Here is a 27,497-nt window from a genome sequence, read left to right on the forward strand (position 1 = left end):
CAAGGCTTTTTCTATATTTAGATGCTGAGTCAACATTTAGACAAGATGGTTACATATTGAGAAGGAAGAATGTTGTGGAGCAGAGGATAAATGAACAGGGTGGGAGCAGGGATGTAAATTGTCTACAAAGAACCAAGAGGATTTTTGCATTAAATTTTTAAGAGATAGGAATCAAAGAGGAATTTGAAGATGATTCATTGAATAAACAATTGAAGGATGTTCTAAATATATAAAGATGTTGAACATATAAAGATGTATTATGGCAAGAGAGAACAAAAATAAAGTTAAGATTGAAGCATTCCTATTTTGGGGGGAGGGGAGTTCGGAGGAGATGGGGTCTCTGAATGTAAATTTAAATTTCCCCTAACATAGCACAGGCATTTGAAAGCATCAAGAGGCTAATTAGGAAATCCTCCAATAAAAGCACAGCATTGGTTAGTCATGGCCTTCTCATTTTTTAATAGAAGATAAAAGGTCATTTAACAAATTATAGGATTACTTTGTACATGGTGTGGACAATCTCTGTACTTCTTTGCCTTCCTTGAGAGGCAAAGATCTGATACTGTTACCAAAAAGGGAAACACTTATCAATGTGGCTAGTCTCATCATTTGCAGTTCATATGAATGCAGAGCCTGCTGAAAAATGTTTCCTTCCCAGACATTCATACCTGTTTATTTTCCTTTTTCTTTGAGATGTATCCTTCTTAGATAATTAGTATATCCACAAGTTCTTAGGAGTCCTAGTTTTTAAGAGAAGACTCAGTTCCCAACTTAAGTGCAAATCAATCTATCGACAAACATTTATTTATTTACATTATTTAAGTATCTGTATATATAATAATAATTGGGGGGTGAGCCAAGAAAGTCTCAACAATTATCGTGATGCATAAGAAAAATCAGATCACAAAGGAAAAAATGGGAAAGAAAACAAAAACCAAGCAAACAACCAAAAAAAAGGATGAAAATACTATGTTGTAATACACATTCAATCCCTATCTGACTCACCTCATGTTAGGATTACAAGGTGAGAACTCAGGTTGTCTGGACAATGACAAGGTGAGAACTCAGGTTGACTTGACAGTTCTCTGGCTCAGACCTTTGTTTCGGAAAGAAAAATTCCACTTCCCTGAGATTCATTGTCAAGCAGTAGATCTGTCTTTGGAAAAGTATGCATCAAAACTGTTGGTTGCTAGAATGCCAATACTTGAATCTGGTAGGACGTGAAGAGCTAAGGTGCAAAGGTGTTTTATGAAAGCAAGGGCTCACTGTTCAGAAACCCGTTTTCTGCGTTTGGTCAGCATAACGTCAAGACATTGAAGGACAATTTCAACATCCTCATTAGAAGCACCTGCATGTGATTTAAACAAGATTTTGTAGAGATGTGTATAGAACTTCATAGGATCAATATTTAGAACAACACCTTGGCCAAAAGAATGTGGAAAGCAGTATGAACATAATGAAGACACTCTCGGTAGCTTAGTTCACCAGACTCTATGAGAGTATGCAGAACAACTATTAATTCATCAAAAAACTCCACATTTATGAGATGTGCAAACTTGGCAAGACCTTCTAGGCCTGCTGACAGAAGAGGTGACCTCTGGGCTTTCTTCAGTATTCTAAAGTAACAAACACCATGTTCAGCATCTCTGTGTGCAGTTTCAACTTTTTTTCAGTACTCTCTGAAGCTTCTGCTTCCCAAAGCTCTCGTTCCAGTTTCTCCTCTGCTTTCTTCCACTTCCTTTGCATTCTTGAAAGGGATTTTCTCTTCTCCTTGTAAGACATGAACTTTTTTGGTGCAATGATGTCTTCGGTGTCTTTCTTCACTTCTATTTCTTTGATTCTTAGATATAGGAATGATTTTAACAACTCTGGCCTAACAACATAATTTTGACTCTTCACAAAACCAGATATTACTTTAATAACACCAAGAGAGGCATGGCCCACTTTATCTTGTTTAAAGAGTTTCTGTACTGCCTCACAACACATTTCAGAAATCAGTTTTGTCTTGTCATTCATAAGAGGGACAATCAGTATGATGATATTATTGTGGAAGTTAAAGTGAGGGAGTGCTAACAACAGCTCACACAAGCTCTTCACGGCAACCTGTGCCAAACCTTTATATGCCTTTAAGGAGACAACATTACTTTTCTTCAGTTTTCTTTGCTCCCAGTCTTTGATTATTTGTTCCAGATTTTCCAAATAAAATTTATACTGGCTTACTAGACCTTCTTCAAATTCTCTTAGTTTCTGGGTTTCTTTTCGAACCTTAGATGTCTTTTTATGTTTCTGTTAGAGGTCTAATTTTGAAGGAGGGAGTAATGTCTTTAAATAGCTCCATCAGAGAAACCATCACCAGTTTTCGTACAATGATAGCTACATCAGGATCCTGTTCTATGAGCATGGTACGCAATTCTTTCAACTTCTTAATATTGGACTCCGGATCAGATAAGAAGGCAGATCCCAAGGCAGCAATGTGTATTTTTTTCTCTTGTAGCTTCCTCTGCCTCTGAATTATATATTCTTCATTGGAAGATGAATTTTATTATATATTCTTGGCATTGGATCCTCAGTAACCACTTCCTCAAACTCCATTTCTTCCTGCTCTTCCTCTTCATTTGTGTTAATACTGACAACTGGCTTCTCTCTGGTCTGTGGAATAATTCCACACTTATCTTTGATTGGAAGCAAGTGAATTACTTCTTTTTCTGGTTCAGTTTGTAGTCATCTTGGTACTTTCTCATATTTATCTATTATGCTCTCCTGTTTCCGTTTCTTGACATGAACAGGCTCACTGGAAGAAAGATCTCTAGTTAAAAATGATGGTATTTGCCCTAAATCTTTCAGTAACTGCAAGTCGTCTTCATCCATCATATCCAAAGGAAGGGCTTCTTCTTCCTCCTCCTCCTCTGTTCTTTGAGCTCTATATGTTTACATTTCTTCAGCAGGAGAAGGAATCAGATGGGTGCCAACGAGTCGTATTTGCCTTGTCCATTGGAGACAGAAAAAGAGAAAAACCCCAAAATAAAGGATAAAATCTAAGAAACTTTAAAGAACTTTAAAACCAGCAGGAATCATTGGATTTCCTAACACAAGATGAGATTAATGGACAATGGACTTATGGATATTTATAAATTCTCAATTTATGATTATTTGATCATGTTATTTGTTACATACTTCTAGTATGTATCATGTTACTATGTTACTATGTGTTTATGTAATCTATGTAATTATGTGTAATGCCTCCCATATTGATGGATTTATGTTTCAAGGTCATGACTACCCTATGTTCTAAATCAAAAGAAAGGGGAGATGATAGGATTACAAGGTGAGAACTCAGGTTGTCTGGACAGTCACAAGGTGAGAACTTAGGTTGTCTGGACAATGACAAGTTGAGAACTCAGGTTGACTTGACAGTTCTCTGGCTCAGACCTTTGGTTCGGGCCTTTAAAGGGAGTTTACACCTTAGGAATTCTAAGAGGAGCAAGTTCATTGGCGGAAGTATTTCCCCTGCCCCACTGAGTTCTCACATGCCTATTCTCTGGGAGGATAAAAGAAGGGCAGCATTGGGTCTGAGAGAATCGACTCTGGGATAGAGTTTTGACACCAGACAGGCTGAAAGGAGACCAGTCTGATTTGGGGAAGGATAAGAGCTGGAGGAGATTCAGAGCTCCCAAGAAACCTGCGCACAGAGAAAAAGATTTTACAGATCTCCTCCCAGAGAATGATTATAATTGAGCAGAGGACCGGACCCTCACAAGTCAGGAACTTTACAACCTCATTGTTGAAAAGAGCCACTTCCATAAGAATTGATCATCACATATTCTTGTTGCTGTTTACAATGTTCTCTTGGTCTACTCACTTCACTTAGCATCAGTTCATGCAAGTCTCTCCAAGCCTTTCTGAAATTATTCTGCCAATAGTTTCTTATCAAACAATAATATTCATAGATCAGAACTTATTCAACCATTCTCCAATTGATGGGCATCCACTTAGTTTCCTCTAGTTCCTTGCTGCTACAAAAAGAGCTGCTACAAACATTTTTGCACATGTGGGTCCTTTCCCTTTTTTATGATCTCTTTAGGGTACAGCCCCAGTAGAAACACTGCTGGACCAAAGGGTAAGCACATAGTCACAAATGTTCTCTTGAATGCTTGGATCCATTCTCAACTTCACCAAAAATGTATGAGTGTCCCAATTTTCCCACATCTCCTCCAACATTTATCATCTTTTTCAGTCATCTTAGTCAGTCTGAGAGGTATATAGTAATACGACAGAATTGTCTTAATTTGCATTTCTCTGCTTAATGATGATTTAGAGCATTTTTCCATATGATTAGTAATGGTTTTAATTTCTTCACCTTTATCAATTGGAGAATGGCTTGTATTCTTATATATTTGAGTCAATTCTTTATATATTTTAGAAATGATGGCCTCAATATTTTTAATAAAATAACAGTAGACAAAATTATCCAATGTAAGAAAATATGATGGAGGTGGAATTGTCAGCTTGGTGAGTAAGGAGACAGGTTGATATACTCATAGTGGGAATTGTGACATATTTCACACAATTAGTTGATTTTGAGTGATAGCTTAGTCTACACAAATGGATGATCAGCTCTTTAAAGTCAAAATGATGACATAGCATCCAATGAAGCATAAAAATGAATAAAGAGTTTTAGAAAATTGTATTATAATGCTATAAGATTTAATAAACTTGGCTTTCTGTAAAAGGACACAAAAAATTAATGGCATTAGAGAGGCCATAAGGAACCTTTCAGAGAATTTGTAAAATGATCTAGAATCTCATATAAATAGAACTGCAAATCCAACCATGAGGCAGCATATCTTGTCTAAAGACTGGTAGCAAAATATAAAGGGTCAGAGAAAAAAAGGATCAAGAGAGAGGTTAAGAGTAAGGAAGTTTCTAAAGAAGGTCATGGACAACAGTGTCAAACAATGAATAAAGGTCAAAGAAGATAACCAAAGAACAAGACCATGGTATCTGATGATTATTAGGTTTGGGGGAACTTCCAGAAAGTATTTTTTTTCAGAGAATTGTCCATGACAAAGAAGTGGATGAAAAAATGTTTATTATTTTGTCAAGAGATAGAAGTGAAAAGAGAATTAATCTTTCCATTCATTTACTGTTTCTTGGAGGGGGGATGTTGAAGGAGAAAATGTTACTCTCTTTTCAATATCATTTCATTGATAATTATATTCTCAGGCTAAATTCCCTTTGAGTTCCAGGCATTTGCCTATTTTGCCTAACTATTTACATTTAAAATTTTCTTTTAATACTCATCTCACTATATCTTATATTTTATTTGCTGTTCACTCTACCTTTCCTGGTCCCTTTCAGCAGTAACTATTTCTGGGTGCTTAGGCGTCTATATAAACTTTGGGATAATTTTCTTAAGATGCAACAGAACCAAGCTGTATCATATTGTAATTTTCTGATCAAGTTTCTATGCAAGTCAAAACATGTTAAAAATAGTGATTAGATTTGATTGAGTCCATAATAGGACTATTCCTTAGTCTTAGCTACCCAACTTGTCATCACTTAACACAAGATAAATGACTGTAGGTCTGTGTCCTCACAAAATGCCCTGGACAGAAATCTAGAAGTGCATATATTCCCATCTGTGACTAGCACAATTCCTTGCAAATAGTAGACATTCAAAGGAAGGATTAGACAAGTTCCTATTGGTTCCAGATGAAGAACTAGCAGAAGCAGGTGAAATTGTGATAAGTTAGATTTCAGCCTAACATAAGTAGACAATTTCCTGACAATTATGCCTGCAAATGGAATGTATCAGCACTGGAAAGTTGTCAGAACTGGAAAGTTGTCAGCACTTTCTCATTGGAGGTCCTGGAGTGGATTCTGTCATCAAAGATATCATAAAATCCATTCTTATTCAGGAATAGGATAAGATGATATATCATATATGCACATAAAACATGATTTCAAAGGAACAATAGTAACAGCTAATAACATTTATATAATGCTTATTATGTGCAAGAGACTGTGCCTAGCCCTTTACAAATATTATCTTATTTGATCCTCACAACTCTGGGAAGTAGGTGTTGTTATTACCACATTTTTGGAAAAGAGGAAATTTAAGTTATACAGATTCCCAAGATTGCTAGTAAGTATCTAGATAGATTTTAATTCAGGTCTTCCTAACTCCAAGCCTGCTATCTATCCACTATGAAGATTGATTATGAAATGTGCTCTCTATTATAGTACAGTGATAGATTTAGGAGGCAGAATTATATCTATAGATATATCATCTAATGGGTATATCTAGCTCTATATCTAATCTATGTATATCACTATTGAGGGAATGTTTTTTGCTTTATTTAAGCATATATGTTACAAGAAATTTGTAATTTTTTTTTCTTCTCACTGGGGTCAAGAGTAGAGAAGGAGGGAAAGAAATTTCTGTTTTGTTGGGGTTTTTTAAATAGTGACATTGGGAAGGGTACTACATATGAAATGTTTTATATAGTTTCAGAGAAGGTCACAGTATTATTAGTTTTATTTAAGTGTTACAAGAGTCTTCTCATGAACCTGGAGTGATCTCTAAATGTATGTAACATAAAACCAAAACATATAAATAAAACCTTTAAAAATAGATTGATTAATTAGTGTTAGAGATTTCTTCCAAATCTGAAATTTTATGATCTGTGAGATAGTTCTTGAATCAAAGAAATAAAATATTAGTCTTTCTAGATGAAAAAAGAATGCATAGGAATGTTAGAATACAATCCTAGCTTTGAGAAGCAAAAATAAGATATACAAATATATAACACACACACACACACACATATATATACATATATATATATATAAATGCATTTCATTTGTAACCTTGCTTTTACCTTATAGTTCCCTGTTTTATTCTTATCTTCCATTCTCATCAAATTCAAGTGAACTTTTTTTTCATCACCTCTATCTACCTCATGTTTTTCTTCTATTTATTACTGTTTTTTTTTCCTGAACTTATGTCTTATCCATACAGTGAGCTCCTCTGTAGGTCTACATCAGCAACTGTTCTGAGTTCCTGTAGTCACATAGTTAGTATGTGAAGAAAGCTAAATTTGAACTCAGATCTTCTAGACATAAAAGTCAGTTCTCTATTCACCATACCACAGTTTCTTTTCTATTATTTTATTTCTCCCTCCTTCCTTCTTTCTCTCAGTTTACATAGAGTAGCATACATACCCTTACCTATAGATGCTCTTAAATGTTTTGGGGTTTTTTTTGGGGGGGTTTTAGATCTTCAAACCTTCTCAAAATATCTTGGGGTTTGCTGGCTAGATTTCTTTCTTAAAGACCATGTCTTAAACCAGAACCATTCTAATTCTCATTGATTGGCAACTTTAAGTCCTAAACCAAGCCCCTTCATTATTTGGGTCCTGATTGATTCAGATTGAATGTAAATAGCAATGATTTCTGCTTTGACCAGAAACCCTGAGGGTCTTTCCCTCCTAGATTTATTTATTTAGTTTTATTTTTGAGTATGTGAAAGGAGATGCTTTGCTTCAATTGCTACCTAGCTTTAATCACTGAATGCCTGTGGTCTCAGTCAGACTGAGATGTGCTGTAGACCTTAGCTTTGAAAGGCCAGGGTCAAGGCTATTTTTATCCAAGGCTATCTCCAGTCGTCCTGATCTATATCTAGCCATTGGACCCAAATGGCTCTGGAGGGGAAAGTGAGGCACATCCTTATGCACAGCCCTCCCTCTCTTAAATCCAATTCACTTGGGGATTTCCATAGTAGCCCTGCTTGCCAATAGTAATGTTAATCTAATGCCAACTACTTCCATGAACTAATCTTAGCAAAATGTGAGAGTGGGCCCATCATTTCTTTCTATAATGCCCCCTCAAGCTTTGAGCATTATCCAACCTGTAATTTCACTTATTGTAATTATTGTTAATAAAGAAGCCATTTTTTGAAGAATAGATGTACAATTCCAAACAAAACAAAAAAAAAAGGTATAAGAAAAGTCATAAAAGATGAGGCTGGAACATAAGTGTTATCACAATAAGTCCATATCATAGGGTATTGTTTTTCTCCAGTAGAATTTCTACAGGCAACATTGAAATAGCTGGAATATGTTTGGGCAGTCTCCCATCTCTGTGTTTAATGTTCTTTTCTTTAACTCCTTCTCCTTCTCTCTTTTTCTTCCTCCTCTCCTACTTCATGCTCAGTCACTCAGGATCAACCTGTAACACTTTATTCAATTTTGTTTTCCTTGAATAGTGCCACAGTTTTAAACCTTTCTCCACCTTCCTACTTATTAAAAATTGTCTATAGATATCTAATTAATGAATCCAATAACAGACGTTTGTTAACTACCTACTATGAGCCACTGTACTTCTTATAGCCACTGTCACCTGGGAAAGCATTTGATGAATTCACTGATCCTAAAGCTTTAATAACTGAGACTTCACATGTTATTCCTCCCAAAGATATCAATCTTTGACTGGGAATCTTTCTAAGTAACCTATTTAGCTTATTATGGACTTTTAAACATCTCTTTTGTGAAATGATGAATTATTAAATAGATCTTTGGATAAGTCAGCCTTCCAAGTAGCCTTCAAATTACTTCACATAATCACTTACCTAGCTAGGAACAACATAGTGGAGTTTAAAGAACATATGACTGAATCAGAAAATAATATCTCATTTAAAATTGGTTATCATTCCCCATGCTTCCACAAATACATAATAAATATTTGTTATTAAATTAAATATTAAATTCAACTAAAGTTGAATTAAACTAAAGAAATAAATTTCAGTTGAGTTGTTTGGCAGAACTATAGTGGAAAAAGCACTAGATTTGGAATCAAGAAAATCTGGATTTAAATCATATCTCTAAAATTTGTTAATGGGTCATAAGCAAGTTTTTTTTTAATATCAGAAGAAACTTTTCCCATCTATAAAACAGGGAGAACAAGCATCATCTCAAGAGGTTTTCATGAGGGGAAAATGTTTATAATTATTATTATGTCCATATGGTCATTAAATACTATGAATATTATTCTATTGCCCCTACTTATGCCCATGATTTCTGAGAGTATTATAAAAGATTATAGCTTCTTTTGTCTATCATAAAAGGACCTATCTTCATCTTTGACTAAGCAAAAATAATGAGCCTCATATCTTTAAAAAATTTTAATGGCATTCTGTTTTTTACAACTATTTTAACATGTTATTTATAAAATTTTGAGTTTCACATTTTCTCTTTTTCTATCTCTCTTCCCCCTTCCATAAGATGATATAGATTATATATTACAACCATGTAAAATATATTTCCATATTAGTTATACTGTGAAAGAAAAAGCAGGACAAAAAAACATACACACACACAAGTGAAAATAATATGCTTCAATTTGTATTCAGTTCTTTCTTTGAATGTGAATAGAATTTTCCATCATGAGTCTTGTGGAATTGTTTTGGATCATTATATTGCCAAAAAGAGCTAAGTTAATTATTCAATGTTGCTATTACTTTGTACAATATTTTTCTGATTCTTTTCACTTTACTTTGCATTAGTTAATGTTTTTCCACATTTTTCTTAAACCCTCCCACTCATCATTTGCTGTATAATACAATAGTATTCTATTATATTCATATATCTTAACTTGTTCAACTATTCCCCAAATGATGGGTATCCCCTCAATTTCCAATTCTTTGTCACCACAAAGAAGCTGCTATAAATATTTTTATACATTTAGGTCCTCGTTTTTAAATGATCCCTTTGTGATATAGATCTAGCACTATTGTCTTTTAATGATAATGAATCCAAGAATGTGGAATCTGTTCTTTTCTCTAGTTTCAGTTAACACAATTCTGGTATCCTGCATGAAGGAGAAGCCTGAGATAATTCTTATCATTTGGCAACTTCCCTTGGTAGACACTGTCCCTGTTGTGCTTTGCAATGTTAATTTGCAATGTGTTTGCAAATGTTTGTTCATTGTTATCAGAACATGGTCTTCCTTTAGTAATTTTTGTTATGGCCATAGAGGAAAACAATTGTTCACACACATTTAATGTTAAAATTATTCCAAGCCATCATTTTTAGATACTGAAGTTTTTGAAGTTATTTTTTCCCTTCAAAGTTGAAATATCCATCCATAAACCAGAAGTGGTGTTCATTTTATCTATTTCTTTTTTTTTTCCAAAATAAATGTCACTTAGTGAGGTTCTAATTCCTTACTTTTTCTCATGAGATAATTTTTAAAAACAAGAGACCAAATTATTTTATGGAAGTGAAAAATGATATATTTTGGTCAAAGGAAATTCAAGAAGGAAAAAACAAAGCTTTTCTCAACTTTTATTAAATCTAGTAAGGTAGGTTCATTTTTTACCCAGAAGGTACTTTTTCTTTTTTCCCTAGAAAAAAGTGAATATCTTAAAATGGGCAAACTTAAAATGGATAAGTTAGATAATGAAGAAAAAAGTTATGTGATAAAAAAAACCCTAAATTTATTCTTTACAAATGTCTCACATTTATATTATACTTTGTAGTTTATGGAACATTTTGCTCATTTCTTTAGTTTGTGAGGAAAGTAGTACAATAATTTTTATATTTCTGTCACTAATGAACCTGATGTTGGTAAGGAAATGATGCAGCCAGACTTAAAGTGAAAATTTCTGATTCTACAATCAGTGATCATGTTCTTTCCTTTCAATAGCTTATAAGTGGCTTGAGGACTGAAAATGTTTTTTTTAATCCCCATATAAAGCACAATATTTGATATATAGTAAGTATTTAACAAAGGTTTATTGAATAATGAGAAAGTATTTGTTAAGCACTTACTATATTTCTTGTACTGTGTTATGCATTAGAGATAAAAGTAGAAAAGTGAGACTACATTCAAGGACCCTACATTGTAATTGGTGAGACAACATGTACAGGATGATTCAGATATAGGGAATAGATGACTCTTTGGCTGCAGTGACAGGGAAGATGATAAGGTCATATGATAATATCTAGGGATCTGGAAAGTAAAAGAACAGAGAAGTTGGTAATACTTAGAAGACCTTAGAAATCAATGACAGAAAAGATGACACGCCTTTTTTTTTTTTTTTTTTTTTGTGGTATATTTTACAGCTAGCTCATTGAGGGCAGAAACTATATCTTCTTCATCTTTGGATGTCCTCAGATGTCTAGGATAGTATGCATATGCTAGATGCTTATTAATACTTGTTTGAAATGAATAATCATATGAAAAAATCACATTCTAAAAATGAAATGTGGAAATCTTTATCAGACTTCTCACCAAATACAAGTAATTCAAAGTGAAAAAGTACTTCTGCTAAGTCAAAATCTCATGGCAAATAATGAATTTCCTTTGTAGCAAATGTAAAATATGGTTTTAAAAATACTGTTTGCCATACTAAGCCTTTTAGTTACTAAGGTTCTTTTTTTTTAATAATAAGATGATATCAAGTTGACAAAGAGATAAAAAGTGGAAAAATCATTACTGGAGAAAATATGGGAAAATAGGCTATTGCACTGTTAACAGAATAGCAAACTGATCCAACAATTCTTAAAATGGTTTGAAATAATATTAGAAAAGTCAAATTCTATGATCCAGTAATCCTACTACTGGGCATCTATCCTATGTAGCTCAGATAGGAAATAAAAGTTCCCATATATGCTAAACTGTCATTGTAGCACTTTTGTGTGCATGTATAGGAGCATAAACTGGAAATAAAATTGGTGTCCATGAATTGGAAAAAGACTGAACAAATTGTAGTCTGTAAATTTTTTATGGAATAACATTGTGCTAAAAGAAATAATAACTGTAAGGAATTTAGGGAAAACTAGAAAGAATTGTATGATTGTAATGCACAACAACAACAATGACAATAACAACAAAAACCAGGACAAATGTTTGTATAATGACTTCAACACTATAAATTGAAATGCCACTAGTCACTACAATCAACTTAGTTATAATGACCAGCATGAATTTAGGGTCATAAAGGTAAGATCAGGAAATCTATTTTCTTATTCTGAAGACTGTCAAGGAACTACAAGAGTGGTATATGGTATCAAACATCATTTCTACATTAGTTTTGCTTGATTCTTTCTTTGTAATAAGGGAGGCATCTATGGCACATTATGGTAGTATAAGAAGAAAAATACATCAATTAAATTGAGTATATTTATTATATGATCTATTTATCTACCCACCTACCTATTTTTCTATCTACTATAGAAATGGATTATCTAGTATAGTGATGTTCCACAAACATTTTAGCTACAAAACAATGTAGATGACCAGAATTTTTGGATAAAAACTTTGCTTTTTTTTGGAATGTATGTGATCTGGTTAGTAAGATGTCTATGGAATACAGATAATTTTAAATTTTTTTAAAAATGAATTTTGCAGAAAATTCTTGGGGAAACCTATTAGAAATAAAAGTTGGCTGGTTGAATTTCCTATGCTATGTATTAAAATTTGTTGCTAGTTCTGAGCAGAATAGGACTTGTCAGGTGGAGTCCCACAGGATCTCATAATCTCAAATTTTGTATCTTTTAGAAGGACATAGGGATGAGGAACTATGGAATTTGTCCTCAACCACTGATTTGTGGTAATTTCATGGGAGGTCAGGCTGTTCTTTTCTTTGAGCTTATCTTTTTTGCCTGTCTTTTAAAAATTATGCTCACACAACAGCATTATTACCATCCAAGAAATATAATCTGCCTGGAATATCTCATGTCTTGATCAAATGCCTTTGCTACATGTTCTATGTGTTCCTCCAAGGAATTTATGTTCCTAATTGGTCTGTGGAAAATAATGTGAGTAGATAGGATTTGAGGCAATCATGTTTACACTAGGAATCTCCATATCTGGGCACTCTGTCCCTGGATACCCTGGTTGCCTCTAGGATTATCTTCCTAAGAAAATATCATGAGTTCTACATTGCACTGATGGGTTGCCCTGGTAATTTTGAACACTACACCTTAATCCAAGGAGGATAGCAAAGAAAACTTTGATTGATGAAGGGCTAAGAGGGGTTGAAGGCAAGAGAGGTTGGAATTGAATTGGAAGGACAGAAGATATAATCCAAAAAGTGCAGACTGGTTGATTATTTATGTATTTGCAGAGCATTGAAATCCAAAGGATTGAAACAAGTGGTTATAATAATTATCCCACTATTTCAGTCTGAGTGAATCTCTAGTAGATTAGAAAGTGTTAGGAGTTCACACTTTGTCCAGCTGAACCTGATCCTCTAAAAGCTGAAGCCTTTTTGTGTAGCAGCTTGTGTTCCCTTTGCCTACTGATTCTGATATATGACAGTGGGGAGGGCTTGTTCTGCCTCTGTCTGACTCAGCATCCCCACTGAGTCGAGTCTATATAATGGAGGGTCATAGCTAACGTGCTTCTGTAGTATGGCCATATAATATATCACTGTAAGGTACCTTTACCCTTCAGCTTCAACTTTAAAGTTTAGTAGATAATGTAAATATGGCTAACACAGCCAAAATGGTGACATGGAAGTTTGTCCAATGTATTTTTTGCTATTTGATTTCTCTCTTATACCTCTTCTCCTTTTGCCTCCTTTTCTTTTAGAACCTTTGCTATTATTCTTGGCAATGATACTGGACTGTTTTTCTATTTTCTACTCCAGCTCATGTCTTCCAGACTAGGAAACTGAAGCAAACAGGGTTAAATGACTTGACAAGAGTCACAAAGCTAGTAAGTATCTAAAGTCAAATCTGAACTCAGGTTCTCTTGATTTCAAGGCCTGTACTTTATCTACTGAGCTACCTAGCTGCCCTCCTTTGAGGACTACTATTTTGTTTTCTGATCTCTTCCTACTATCAATCCAGAAAAAGTTCTGAAAATATTGCTACACAGTCATACCAATGCATTTTTAACTATTCCATGTAATTTGCATTAAACCTTGTTGAAGCAAACAAAACTGTGTCACTCAATGTTATATTTAGTGATCAGATCTTCTAGAAACTATTTTTATTAGTTGTATAAAAGTTTTTGGAATATGGTTGTCTGATTAAGATCTCTCTCTCTCTCTCTCTCTCTCTCTTTCTCTCTCTCTCTCTCTCTCTCTCTCTCTCTCTTCTCTCTCTCTCTCTCTCTCTCTCTCTCTCTCTCTCTCTCTCTCTCTCTCTCTCTCTCTCACCCTCCCAAGTGTCCTAATTTGACTGAAGGAGTCTAGGTCTTATACATGCTCATGGAACTACTTCAAGAAATTAGAAGTAACCTCATATTGTAGGATTTTTAGTGAGGTTATAAATTACAAATAAAGCATTTGGCAAGCGGAAAAACTAAATAAATCAAATGTACAATTTTTTGATGCCATAGCTTAACAGATATTTTCATATAAGTGCGGAAATGAGATAAAGAATGAAATAAAGATATTGAAAATTACAAAGATTCAAACAACAGTAATCTTAAGAGAAGAGTTTCATTTTTGTGTGGTTATAAAAATATTAGTAATTTCTTAAATAACATATTTTGACCTTTGCATGTTGGCTACATTCATTTAATTAATGAGTAGTAGCTTTTTAAACATGGCTTTACATTAGTAACTCTTATATGTTCCTTAACTTAAACGGTCTGCAGATTTGAAATCCCAATAATTTGCTTCTAAATTCTCTAATTGTGAAATGAAATACTTCCTTGGAATTTCAGACAATAGCATGACATATATACATATATATATAGAGAGAGACATGAGAGCAATTTTTTAATGAACACCTGGGAAGGTTTGATGGTTTCTCTTTATCCTAATGTCTATCCCTAAAGATAAAATAGCCTTAATTATTTTAGGAAATTTGAAAGATATGGTGAAACAAAAGATAATAGATTGCCTCCTCTATTTTTACCTACTCTTCTTTTACAGAATGCTTTTTTCTCGTATTCTTCAGTTCCAAAATTCCCAGAAGCTATAACCTATTCCATTTTTGTCTCCGGTCCTTTCCTTTATACTATCACTCCTTATTTTTGCTCACCTTTAGAAATGTGTATTCAAGAACCATAATAGTATCAATGTTAAAGAAATGGACTTTTGTAACAATAGGCAATTTAGAATCATTGAAAGCACTGCAGAAATGGCTTCCCAATTTATATTTCCATTCTTTATCTCTTTTCTGGATTGTACACCTCAATTTCCAATTGTTGGTTACACATTTCCAAATGAAAGAAGAGGAAAGAAGAAAAAGAAGGAGGAATTGGAGTCAGCAACTTTTTGAAGAGTCAGTCTGAGGATATTAGTGAGAATTAGGGAAGTGGCCCCAGAGGAGTTAATACATTTATGTAAACTATGTTCAGGTCAAATTGAACTGCTTCCCATATCTTTTATTTAATTCCATTCAATTAAAAAATGTATTAAGTGATTATTATATGAAATGCTCTGTGGTAAGTATTGAGGAAATTCGTTCCTAAATTATATTCTAGCTTATATGCCACTGATCATGATCTATTAACATGTGAAAGTTACTTATCTTTTAAATAGAAAGCTTCGGGTTTCAGGTACTAAGATTAGAAAAATCTTGGGGAAAGAAATTGCTTCATGGAGATGGCACCAGAAAATTCTGGCCCTTTCCCAGAAATTAAAAAGTTCCATAGACCCTGTTGCCTGGGATGCCCTCTCCCTATTGCTGCTTATTGAAATGTTATCTCTTGTTTAAGGTCCAGATCAAATGCCAAGGTCCTCAAGAAGCCTTCCCTGATCTCTCCATCTGAAAGGAATCTCTCCCTCGTCCCACAGCAAATCTCCAACTACCAATACTCTACTTTGGACTATAATTTTTTTGTGTATGGGTTTTTAGCTCTAGATTTTATCAACTAGATTTCAAACTCATGAGGACAAGGATCCTGTCTTAGCCATTATTGTATTCTGAAAAGCACATAACAATTAACTCATGGGAGGTACTCCTTAAATGTCTGTTGAATGAATGAATGATTTCACTATAATCAAATTTAATTCAAGAAGCCTTTTTTATTAAGTCCTTATGCCTGATCCTCTATTAAGTGATGAGGGTGCAAAGACCAGGAAAAGAAATAGAATTTGCTTTTAAAAGATGCTTATTTTCTTGGAGAGAAGCACCACATGTCCACATATAAATAGATACAAAATTATCCAAAGTAATTTTATGGAAGGAGAGTACTGATGATTTTGGATTCCTTAATTTCAATGAAAAAAGCAATAAATTTATATGTAAGCATCTTTTAATTATAAATGTATCTACAGAAGCAAATTATGTATTACATTTTTAATCAAACAATGGTCCTATGTTATAAACAGGGTCTATGGAACTTTTTGATTTCTGGGAAAGGCCCAGAATTCTGTGGTGTCATTTTAAGGAAGCAATTTCTTTCCCCAAGATTTTTCTAATCTTAGTACCTGAAACTTGAGGCTTTCTATTTGGAAGATAAGTAACTTTCACTTGTTAATAGATCATAACTGTAACAGAGATGAGGGTATTGAATTAGCTCAGGCATTAGCCACAAGTAGTGCCAGTCAGAGAGGGGTACAGAGGAGGAGATGTAGTGTCAGCAGAGGATGGGTGCTGGGTTGTTGGCAGTAACAGCTGCAAATTGGCATACATGCAGCCCCTCCACTCTTTCCCTGTTACCAAGGGAAGTCTAAGTTAAAAGGAAATGTCCTCAGTGACCCGGAATGACAGTAAAGGAGCCGCAGGTAGGACTAAAGATGAGGAAAATTGTAGAGAGACAGAACTTTGGAGAAGTATACTTGAAATAAGGTGTTAACTCAGTGGAATTTATGAGATGATAGTTCTCTAGTTCATATATATACTTAGTATTTAATATGGTAATGTAATGGTTCTCTAAGGTCACACATAATCAGTACACTGTAATGATGTAATTATAATAAGGTATATAAGGGCTAAGAAGGACTGAAGATAGACATTCTATCTTTGACTAGCCTCATAGTAGCTCTTATGCCTCCTTCACTAAGATCGAGACTGGGACAAAATAAAGAATCTAGACTCTATTCTTGTCCATTCTTATGGTATCTATCCTGATGAGACCAAGACCCTTCCAGAGGACCTCCAGAAAGATAGCCCAAACATTACAGAAAAAGATGGATACAGGTATCAGGAACTTTCTTATCTGGCAGGACATCATGTGGGATTTGAATAGGACAGTGTTAATCTCAGAATTAAATTGGTATATCCTTTGGAAGGCTATGTGAACTTGAGAAACACAAAAAAGAATATAAATGCCTTTCAATTCCAGAAACAGAATTTAGGGAAACTTAGAGGTGCCTCATTTTGTGATAACTAGAAGGCTGTATGGGCATCAACATAGTATCTTTGTCTCAATATTAAAGAATAATGAGAGCAGATTTCATGTAGTCAAAGCTTTTCTTGGCCCGATAAGCTTTTACAGTTAAAGAAAGGAAGCCTTGCTTCCTTTTCTCTAATATTATTACTGTAAAAGGAATCTCTCACATTGCAAGCTTAGGAACCAAACATGGTCTTCTTGTTATTGTGTTGTGAATCAGTGTGTATATATCACTTCTACTTTAAAATTAGCTTTGGAAGGAGCTAGCAAATTACTATATTCTTCTTTGTGGGTTTTATAAACTTACAGAAAACATTCATAATCTGATAATTTTTTTAAAAAAATATTAAATTCTTGATCTTAAATTTTTCCAATTTCAGAACTAATTATGAAGTCATATTTTCTTAAAATATGAATTATATTTTCTACATAACAGCTGAAATGGTCATTCTAATGCTATGAAACCATGCTACTCACCTTTTAAAGAAGTTCTCTATTGTCTTTAGAATAAAACAAACTCCTTATTTTACCTTTAGCTCCCTTTTTAATATATTTCCAAACTATCTTAACATTGCTCCTTTTCATGAACATTCTGGTCTAGCCAAGTAAGTCTGTCTGCTTCTCTTGTCAGGAATAGGCCCAACCAGCTATTATCAGGGATAACCAATTCCAAGATTATCATTTTTGTGAAGAGTGATTGTGAAGATGGAATTCTTTGCCAACCTCCATTGTCTATCCCCCAATGTGCATCTTTAAGCAACCTATGAGATACTGATTAGCATATGTTTGTAACCTGGTCTGCCAGGTGCATGATATCTGGCTCCTTGATCATTCCTTCTAAGCTCCTGCCTTTACTTCCCTAGTTTCCCTGAGTAAACCCCCAATTTTCCCTATAAAAGGTATGCTCATGATGAAGATCTTTCCTAAGTTCTTCCCAGTACTAAGCCCATGAGGCACTTTTTCTTCTCCCCCTAAGTGTCTTCTCTCTAATAACATCTTTGTCTATACTATAGCTAATTCCAATTAATCTGATAAACTCCTCTATGGATCTAACCTGCCAGCCAGTGGCTTACCCAGACTTCATGGCATATTCCTTTAATGGATTCTTCCAAATTCCTTTCTTTAGTAATCCTATTGCTCTCCCAACTCCATTTCATATCTGCCACTCCTGGTGACAATTTTACCTCTTATTTTGCCTGTAACCTCTTCCCCTAAATAAAACTACTTTTTGGCAAAGAGAATGATTATCGATTTCTTTCTGTCTCCTCTATCTGTATCTCTTCTTTCTCTCTCTCTCTCTCTCTCTCTCTCTCTCTCTCTCTCTCTCTCTCTCTCTCTCTCTCTCTCTCTCTCTCTCTCTCTCTCTCTCTTTGCCTGTCTTTCTATCTTTGTCTCTGTCTTTGTCTCTCTCTGACATTTTTTTCTACTTCCTATTGATACTCTTCATCTCTAGGGGCCCAAGGCTGTAGTATTACATCTACTGCCCAGGGCACTCTACCTTTGAGTTTTACTTAGACCTAATTCCCATGAGCAATGATACATTTTTCAGGTGTTTCATCTGATTCTACCTATATATGTGTGCCTATATAAATGCATTTATCTTGTGTTCAATTTCTTTAAAGAATAAAGTTACTGAGATTTCCTTGCAAATAATCTTATATAAAGTAACTAATACTTATGTATTAAGGATTAACTAAAATCCAGAAAACTGCCCATTCAAATATTCATAAATATTCAAATATTCCTAAAACTGTGCCATTATCAGACTATGTTACTTTCCTCGTCAAGAAGCTCCAGTTGTTCCTTATTTCTTTCAGGACAGAATACCAAGCCCTCTGTTTTTTTAAGATCTTCCCAGTTTGACTTATACAATTCAGCTAAACTACCCTTCCTGATCTTCCTCACACATGACATCCCACACACCCAGTCCAAAATCTGTGCTTTTTGAATATAATATGTTTTTCCTCTTCCCTGCACATCTCAAAGTTCCCAGTTTCCTTCAAAGTTCAGACATCAAAGACACCTTTCATGACTATGCCCTCAACTAGGACCTCTCCTTTCTTATCTTGTACATGTTGTTTCAAATGATTGAATGTAAACCATTGAAGGCAGTGACTATTTAATTTTATTTATGTACAACATTCATACATATACATACAAAGATCTTAAAAATGTTTGGAGATTAATTGCTCAATTGGTTAATCAACAAACATAATTAGAAGTTAAAGAGAACAGATTTGTGGACATAGAAGAGGAACAACTCAACAGATAGATCAAAAATGAATAAGTAGTGAGGGAAAAGAAGTCATTATATTTGGAAGCTGAAAATATAGGAAGATAAGGAATATGAAAGCCAGAAGGTCATAAATTGGGGTGTAAATAATTATGGAAAAAGTAAAGGAGTAGGAGAAGTAGAAGGACAAGAAATATTGTAAGAAAGGGCAAATTTCAGGATTTAAGGTCTATAAATCTGAGCTACACAGCCCAATCTATTACAATATGTCTTATATAATCTCTTTAAAATTCACATTCCTATGGCATTAAAAATGTAAACAATTGTATTTAATATGAAATTACAAAAGTTTTATTTACTTCTCAACATGTTAATAAAATTTTCTTTTCCAGCCTACATTCCATAGAAATAGAAAAGATAAATTTCCCTAGAATACTTTTTTTACTGTGTTATCTGTAATAATTTCTGTAACATTGTGCTACAAAATGTTTTGGGTCTATTCCATGTCCTTCATTTTATCAGTGTATTCTGAAGCCTAGTTTTGATTTTAAAGTAGAGAAGAATCTTTATTTGAATTTAGCATGTAAGTTAAATTTAAAGTCTAAATGTTTATAAACTGGTGATGCCCAAATACATGACTACATTTAAAGTTTATGATATCATAAAACACATTAACACAGAGAATTGTTATAACAAATTTTATTTCACTGTATTTTTCTCTATGTAGACTAAAATTTCTTTTATTTCCTCATGGTGCTTTAGCAGAAATTGTTTCATTCTGTCACCTTCTTATTAAGATTCTGATGTGAATAAATTGTTAAATTTTTTTAAAAGGTCATGAAAAATAGATGGAAAGTGAAAGTACCTGGATTATATTCAAACTGGATGAGCTCTCATGATAGTGAAATCTAAAATAATTTTGTATTTTCCTGTTTGTGGTACCTTGGAAAGAGTAAGGAATTAATAATCAGGAAGCATAGTTTTAAGCTCCATATCAGGTATTTGCTTGTTTAGTGACCTTGGACAAATAATATACCTCCTTTGAACTTTAGAACTCTTATTTATAAAAAAGGAATAATAATACTTAGGTACATTGATTAAAGTACCAGGCCTAGAGTCAAGAAGACCTGAATTCAAAAGGATCTCAGCAGCTTACCGGCTGTGTGATGCTGGCCAAGTCACTTACCCTTTTTACCTCAGTTTCCTCATTCATAAAAATGAGGTGGAGAAGGAAATAGCAAACCATTCCAATATCTTTGCCAAGAAACCCCCCCAAAAGGATGACAACCAGACACAATAAAAAAAATGAACCAAACAACAATACTTTTGTTGTGAGACAAGTGATTTTTAAACCTTCAAGTTTTATGTATTTTTATCTAATTCATATTTGTACCACTTAGGAGATATAATATGAAATTGCATTTTAAAAATTGGTATAATCTATGAAAACCTGAAAACTCTCTTTTAAATTTGGAGAGAAGCAAAAATCTTGAAAGTCCAATTTCCAAATAGGTCTCACTAATTTAATCCTGGCAGCTAACAACCCTGCACTCATATTCTAGATCTTGCTCATAAATATAGTGCTATGACTCCAAATAAAAACTTCATCCCATTTTTTAAACTCACATTGTGAAGATACATCTGGGACTATCACTCAAAATACAGGAAATATTTTTTCTGTATTTTTTACTCTATTTTACTTTCTGTATTTTTTTTACTCTCTAATAGAGAATTTTTAAATTAATATTGATGACGACATTTTTTATGAAGACTTAATGACTCAATCTGAAATTTAAGTCAAGCTTCTTGTTAAATTTGACAACCAGTATCATATGTCTTTCTCTTTTTTGGATCCTAAGAATTTTAGGAGATTAAAAATATTTTTTACATATTTGAGGTTTACTTACAACCCAAGGGAAGAAGAGTTAAAAGAAATTGGCTTAAATGTATTTGAAGGGAAAAAAATAGTTTGACATGACCCAAAAGATAATTTTTCAATGGGTGTTCCTTAATATAAAGAATTTTCCCCTTTTCTATTTAGAGGGCAATAAATTCTTAGTCACTTTCATTGCTGTCAGCTACTGTCAACATCTTGGTGAGTAGTCATGATCAGGAGAAAGGTTGTATGAGAATAACTAGTACATGCCAGAATGGGAGTAATAGAACACCAACTATGATGCCAAGATCTGTGTGTGTATGGGTGTATATCTTTGTGTCCTGTTGAAATGTAGTTTTCAGATATAATGTTTGATTTAGAATGGTGTCATGACCACAAGGACTCATAACTGAAAGATGAAATTCAATTATGATTTTTCCACTTGCAAATCTAATAATTTTCATATAATTCTCTATTACTAAAATGTTCAAAGATCTTGAAATTCATACTTATTATTATTACTATTTGAGTCTGAGCCTATGGTTTTATCAAGTAGAAATTGCTTAATTTTCTACAACTTATGGTTTTATAGAATTTTTTGGGTCATTGAGAGTTAAATAACTTGCCCATGGGTCAAGCTTTTGTTTCAGAGGAAAGACTTAAACTTACCTCTTCCTGACTCTGGTCCACTGTACCATATTCCCCCTATTTTGTTACTTCACTTGAAAATCTATTATGGAATATTATTGATATAAGTGAATGACAAGTTCTTGTATTTATCTGTAAAATAATTTACAAATAATAGTGATAAACTCTGAAAGAATTTAGCACAATTATTGGAATTTCTAAAGGCTTTTATAATGGCAATGGAACAGAGATTTCAGAGAGGTCAGCCCCAAAACACCCTATCTAGATGATCCAAGAATGAGAGAGGAGATTCTAGTCCCAGCAAAAAGTCCCAGGATCAGCAGACTTTCTAAAAACTATAAATAAATAAATAAAAAGCCAAGATACAATTTTATAAGCAATTACAAAAGGAGCAGGCAGTAGTGAAAATAGGAAAATTCACCAGTTCTAATTTTTGAAAGAAACTCCAAATCAAAGCCACCTAGGAATTTCAGCCAAAATCTAAAGTTTTCAGGTCAAGGAAAAATATATTTCAAGATTCAGAAATAAAGAATCCACTTACCAAGAAGACACAGTCAGGTTCACATAAAAACTATGCTATAACTACTTTAAAGAAGCCCAAATGCAAAATAAAAAGATTTGCAGATAAAAATACAAAACTGAATAAAATCCCATAAATTATATTTAATTTTTATTTATGAAATAAATAAAGCATTTCCAAAATATAGTATTGATGGGATGAATGGACTCCAGCAAAAGACCATGTCCCTGGTAGCAAACCAGTATCTAAGTGTGCCCCAACAAGGTGAAAATTTTTAGAATTATCTTGTACTGACAAAATAGTCATATACAGACAGAGCTATCCTGTACTGTGGCCACTGTTACCTTCTACAACATGGAGAGTAAGCTATAAATATCAATTCTCGAGTCTATCTTGTATAAACAGAATGATTTACTGATATATAAGTTAGCATAGTTAGCCTATTCTGCTTTGGGTTCATTCTCATAGAAGGTCCCACCTTTCTCCTTATTAATTGAAAATTTACTAGGAATTTTGCCTGCTTGCTAAATATCACAATAAAGCTTTGCCTCTTGACCAGAAGGTGGCTTGAGCCTGTGAATTCATTCTGGATCACTCCCACCTTCATGACTTCTTTTTGGAATGATTAAACATGAAATTGATAATATGTTATGTGCAACTTTCCATTCCTTTTAAATATATAATAAAATTATCATATAAATTTTTCTTTTTTTTTTTACCTCATCTCTGTCCTAGTGATAACTATTATAAGACACAAATGTATTTTTATATATGTGTGTATGTATTTCTGTAAAATCATTCTATATATAGATGTCTCCTTTCATCAATCTTTTATAGTAAATTAGGTATTTATAATAGTAAAAATGACTATTTTCTCAATGCTGTTCTTAAAACAATATTGCTGTTACTGTATATGTTGTTCTCTAGGTTCTTCTCATTTCACTCTTCATTATTACATGCAAGTGTAGCCATGTTTTTATAAAATATTATTGAGCTCATCATTTCTTTTAGCACAGTGGTATCCATCACAATCATATACCACAACTTGTTCAGCTGTTCTTCAGTTGACCGTCATCCACAATTTAAAATTCTTTGCTGCCACAAAGAAAGTTGCTGGAAATATTTCATTTAACTCTTGATGAAAATATAGCACCTAGGTAGAGTTTTTGAAACATAAATAGAGGAGGCAAGAAAAATATGGAAGACTAAGAAAAGTAAATTCATTTGAGCAATTGGAAGGAGTTAACTGGTAATGAAGTGTTTACATTATAATAGGAGAAGAAAAATGTGATTTTATAATTCCACTCTTCAAGAATTGCATATAGGCTAAACACAAGATTTGGATATGGTTTTATTATGAATCATTGGCTTTTAAAAAGAAAATAAAGGGGAAAAGAAATTCACTAGAGAAAAAAAAAAGAAGTAACTCACTATTTCACAAAATTAGGGTGCAAAGGAAGAATATATAAACATGGAAAAGGAAGTAAAGGCTCAGATATTACTTGGGCGATCCAGGCTTTGCTAAACCCATGTCTGCCTCATTTTTTTTATTTAAAATGGGAAAAATAATAGCACATACATACCAGGATTGCTGTGAGAATAAAACATGGTAATATTTGTAGCAAGCCTGGCATCTATTTACTGTGTTAATTTTTTTAAAATGTATACATATATATGTGTGTGTGTGTGTGTGTGTGTGTGTGTGTGTGTGTGTGTGTGTGTGTATAAATGCTTATTGTAACTTTTGTTATAGTTCCAAAGAACTAGAAACCAAGAGTATGTCTATCAATATAAGAATTATTGAATAAATTATGGTAAATCTCAGAAAAACCCAGGAAGACTTATACGAATAAATACAGAAAGTGAGCAGAACCAAAATAATTTGTACATTAACAAGCTTGTAAAAATAAACCACTTTGAAACACTTAAGTACCCTGATAAGCATAATGATCAGTCATGATTCCAAAGAACTCATGATCAAACATGTTATTAACAGAGTGATGATAAATGCATATTGAAGCATACATTTTTGCACATGAACAATATAGAAATTTGTTTTTCTTGACTATGCACCTTGATTAAAAGTTTTGCTTTTCTTTTTCAATATTGAGAGTAGGTGAAAGGGAATGAAGGTGAATTTTTATTGTTTGAAAAAATAAATAATCTATTTGAAAAAAAACTGTTGGGAAAACTGGAAATTAATATGGCAGAAATTAGATATGGATCCACACTTAACACCATATGCCAAGATAAGATCAAAATGGGTCCATGATTTAGACATAAAGAATGGGATCATAAATAGATTAGAGGAACAGAGGATAGTCTACCTCTCAGACCTGTGGAGGAAGAAGGAATTTATGACCAAAGTAGAACTAAAGATCATTATTGATCATAAAATAGAAGATTTTGATTACATCAAACTAAAAAGTTTCTGTACAAACAAAACTAATGCAAACAAGATTAGAAGGGAAGTAACAAATTGGGAAAATATTTTTACAGTTGAAGGTTCTGATAAAGGTCTCATTTCCAAAATATATAGAGAACTGACCCTAATTTATAAGAAATCAAACCATTCTCCAATTGATAAATGGTCAAAGGATATGAACAGACAATTCTCAGATGATAAAATTGAAATTATATCCACTCATATGAAAGAGTGTTTCAAATCACTACTGATCAGAGAAATGCAAATTAAGACAACTCTGAGATCCTACTACACACCTGTCAGATTGGCTAAGATAACAGGAACAAATAATGATGTTGGAGGGGATGTGGGAAAACTGGGACACTAATACATTGTTGGTGGAGTTGTGAAAGAATCCGGCCATTCTGGAGAGCAATTTGGAACTATGCCCAAAAAGTTATCAAACTGTGCATGCCCTTTGATCCAGCAGTGCTACTATTGGGCTTATATCCCAAAGAAATACTGAGGAAGGGAAAGGGACCTATATGCGCCAAAGTGTTTGTGGCAGCTCTTTTCATAGTGTAATGTTAGAAACTGGAAGATGAATGGATGCCCATCAATTGGAGAATGGTTGGGTAAATTATGGTATGTGAATGTTATGGAATATTATTGCTCTGTAAGAAATGACCAGCAGGAGGAATACAGAGAGGCTTGGAGAGACTTACATCAACTGATGCTGAGTGAAATGAGCAGAACCAGAAGATAATTATACACCTTCAACAACAATGCTGTATGAAGATATATTCTGATGGAAGTGGATATCGTCAACATAAAGAAGATCCAACTCACTTCCAGTGGATCAATGATGAACAGAAACAACCATACCCAGAGAAGGAACACTGGGAAGCGAATGTAAATTGTTAGCACTACTGTCTATCTACCCAGGTTACTTATACCTTCGGAATCCAATATTTAATGTGCAACAAGAAAATTGGATTTACACACATATATTATATCTAGGTTATATTGTAACACGTAAAATGTATGGGATTGCCTGTCATCGGGGGGAAGAAGTAGAGGGAGGGAGGGGAAAATTTGGAAAAATGAATACAAAGGATAATGTTATAAAAAAATTACTCATGCATATATACTGTAAAAAATTATAATAATAAAATTAATTAAAAAGCAAATAAAATTTAAAAAAAAAGAAAAAATAAATAATCTTGAAAAACAAACAACAAAAAAGAAATAATAAAAAAAGAAATGGACAGTTTCAGAAAACATGGAAAGACTTATAGGAACTGATATTGATTGAAAAGAACAGAGTCAGGAGAACAATTTATTATAAAGATTAATCACTTTGAAAGACATAAGAACTCTGATCAACATAGAGACTAACTACAATTCCAGAAGACTGGTGATGAAAAATATCACCACTTCCTGATCTTAAGGTGATAGTCTCAAAATGTTCAGAGACATACATAGCAACAAAAGATCTACCTGGTTTACTGCTGTGAGAGCTAAGTGGATCATTTTCCCCCTCTTTTTTTCCAATAGTATTTTATTTTTCCAAATACATGTATTGATTTTTGGAAAATTCTGAGTTCCAAATTTTTTCTCCCTCACCTCAATCTTCCCAAACTCATTGGTCGTACAATCTTGGCACATCATTTAACCTCTCTGGGCCTCAGTTGCATTATCTGTAAAGAGAGAAGGAGCTTTGAACTAAATGTTCTCTTCCATCCTTATATTTGTGATCTGATTATTTTCTAGCTTCTCAGCCTCATTATGCTCATCTGTGAAAGGGGAATGTTAGACTAGATAAACTTTAGAACTCCTCACATCTATGATCTTACGATACATTAAGTAACCATTTAAGAGTAAGAGAAAAATATAGTGATATCCAAATTCAGAAGGGTAAGTATCAACAAAATACCTATTTTACCTAGAGCACATATGTCTGTTCTGGCGCTTTGAGAGTTTGTAGTTGTTCCAATTTTTTAATTTATATTTCAAGATAATTATTACATGGTGTTTTTTGCTGCATTTGTAATCAGTGCCAATTATATTTTAGCGAACCATATGTATTTCCATTTGTCATATGCTTGTTCTTCCTCCATTCTGAGAAAGAACATATTAATGCCCAGCAGTATGTCTCTACATGAAGGGACTAAATGTACTGTTAAGCTCTGTTCCATAGAAGCACCAGCTCACCCACTTTATTTCCATCCATTTTTTCTTCCTCCTAGAGTCTGAATAGCTGTCAGTTGTTTGTTTTTTCTAATTCTATATTTTTCTGTTGCACAGCATTGTAATGTTCTGGTTAGCTTTTTGGAGGTCTTTGACCAGCCTTTGTTTCAGCAGAATAATCACCACGAGAATAGCTAAAGTCCAAAAGTCTTTACCGTCTCCTTCACAGTCTGTCTCCTTGCCTGGGGCCTCGGTTAGCTTTGTGGAAGCCCTTCAGACGGGGCCTTGATCTCAGTGGAGAAGTGAAGGAGGTCAGCCCAGGCACCAT

At 33.6% G+C, this 27,497-nt stretch overlaps 1 pseudogene; it reads right to left on the minus strand.

Moving 5' to 3' along the window:
• Positions 1-1,090: 1,090 nt before the first annotated feature.
• Positions 1,091-27,497, minus strand: LOC141549790 (nucleolar complex protein 3 homolog pseudogene; annotated as a pseudogene).

The sequence above is a fragment of the Sminthopsis crassicaudata genome, chromosome 1 (assembly GCF_048593235.1).
Source record: "Sminthopsis crassicaudata isolate SCR6 chromosome 1, ASM4859323v1, whole genome shotgun sequence".
NCBI lineage: Eukaryota > Metazoa > Chordata > Mammalia > Dasyuromorphia > Dasyuridae > Sminthopsis > Sminthopsis crassicaudata.